Here is a 2,379-nt window from a genome sequence, read left to right as displayed (position 1 = left end):
CCATGTTTTTCAAATTCTCACTGACAAAAACCATTAAACATCCATGAAAACAGACATAAATGTGACAAAATTCATGTTTTTCAAATTCTCACTGACAAAAACCATTAAACATCCATGAAAAACATCAAATAAATCGACCAACACACACATAACCATCCATGAAAACAACCATAAATGCAACAAAATTCATGGTTTTTCAAGTGAGAATTTCATCTGTTTTTTCATTCTCACTGAGAAAACCATAAACCACGTGGTACTCGTGGGACCATGTTTGTTTCTTAATTTCCCCTTCGTGGATCAATAATTTCCCCTAGCGATTATGTAAATCCAAGTGAGAAAATTCCTGTTTTTTCATTCTCAGTGAGAAAACCATAAAACAGACATGAATTGCTGTTGACATACATAAATGTGACAAAGTCCCTGTTTTTTAAATTCTCACTGACAAAAACCATTAAACATCCATGAAAACAGACATAAATGTGAGAAAATTCATGTTTTTCAAATTCTCACTGACAAAAACCATAAAACATCCATAATTTGATGTTGACATCCATGAAAAACATCAAATAAATCGACCAACACACATATCCATTCATGACAACAAACATAAATGCAACAAAATTCATGGTTTTTCAAGTGAGAATTTCATCTGTTTTTTCATTCTCACTGAGAAAACCATAAACCACGTGGTACTCGTGGGACCTCCTGACCCCTCTCTACTTAGAAGCTTTTTAAATATTTCTAAAGCATTAATAGATAGAGTGCTAAAAACATCAGAATTAACTTCAGAGGACACATTATACCACAGGAAGAGGTTCTTAAAATCCTCCTTCCCCCCAAACTCAAAATTTTCCAAAATTCTACTTTGGAAACTTTTTAAATCTTTGTAAAGCGCTAAGAAATAGAGTGCTACAAACATCAGAATCGACTTTAGAGGACAATTTGTGTCATGGGAAGATCTTTTTGAAATCCCCCTTCCCCCCAAACTAAAAATTTTCCAAAATTGTTACTTTAGAAACTTGTTTAAATATTTCTAAAGCACTAATAGATAGAGCGCTACAAATATCAGAATCGACTTCAGAGGACAAATTATGTTATGGGAAGATGTTTTTGAAATCCTCCTTCCCCCCAAACTCAAAATTGTCCAAAATTCTACTTTAGAAGCTTTTAAAATATTTCTAAAGCACTAATAGATAGAGCGCTACAAATATCAGAATTGACTTCAGAGGACACGTTATATCAAGAGAAGAGGTTTTAAAATCCTCCTTCCCCCAAACTCAAAATTTTCCAAAATTCTACTTTAGAAGCTTTTAAAATATTTCTAAAGCACTAATAGATAGATTGCTAAAAACATCAGAATCGACTTCAGAGGACAATTTATATCATGGGAAGAGGTTATTGAAATCCCCCTTCCCCCCAAACTCAAAATTGTCCAAAATTCAACTTTAGAAGCTTTTAAGATATTTCTAAAGCACTAATAGATAGAGTGCTACAAAAACCAGAATCGACTTCAGAAGACAAATTATGTTATGGGAATATGTTTTTGAAATCCCCCTTCCCCCCAAACTCAAAATTTTCCAAAATTCTACTTCAGAAACTTTTTTAAATATTTCTAAAGCACTAAGACATAGAACGCTACAAACAGCAGAATCGACTTTAGAGGACAATTTGTGTCATCGGGAGATGTTTTTGAAATCCCCGTTCCCCCCAAACTCAAAATTTTCCAAAAATGTTACTTTAGAAGCTTTTTAAATATTTCTAAAGTACTAATCGATAGAGCGCTACAATTATCAGAATCAACTTCAGAGGACAAATTATGTTATGGGAAGATGTTTTTGAAATCCCTCCTCCCCCTAAACTCAAAATTTTTCTAAAATTCTAATTTAGAAGCTTTTGAATATTTCTAAAGCACTAATAGATAGAGTGCTAAAAACATCAGAATCGACTTCAGAGGAGACGTTATATCACGGAAAGAGGTTTTAAAATCCCCCTTCCCCCCAAACTCAAAATTTTCCATAATTTCAAGCAACTAATGTTACTCTTATTGAAACCTGAATACTTGTAAATTGAACTAACTGTTACAAAACCAAGAACCTAAGAAAAGATAGGAAATTCCTTCCTCCGGTATATGAGAGTAGGGAGCTTCAGATGACGCAAACGCTCTTTTTACGGCACTTGTTTGAGGCCATCAACCATCTTAGTTGCTCTTCTCTGTACTTTTTCTAGTATTTCCCTGTCCTTAAAATAGGGGGACGCCAGGGACATTTCAATCTCAAGGCGTGGACAAACCAGTGCATTGTAGAGCTTCATAAATACTTTAGGACGCCGGTTAGAGATAGTTCTTTTAATAAGTAGAAGGGATTGGAAGGCAGAAGAAGA

This window comes from Artemia sp. Qi Xiang Cuo, chromosome 3, assembly GCF_049724085.1.
Source record: "Artemia sp. Qi Xiang Cuo chromosome 3, ASM4972408v1, whole genome shotgun sequence".
NCBI lineage: Eukaryota > Metazoa > Arthropoda > Branchiopoda > Anostraca > Artemiidae > Artemia > Artemia sp. Qi Xiang Cuo.
The sequence above is the reverse complement of the archived record's forward strand: the minus strand, read 5'-3'. Positions refer to the sequence as shown.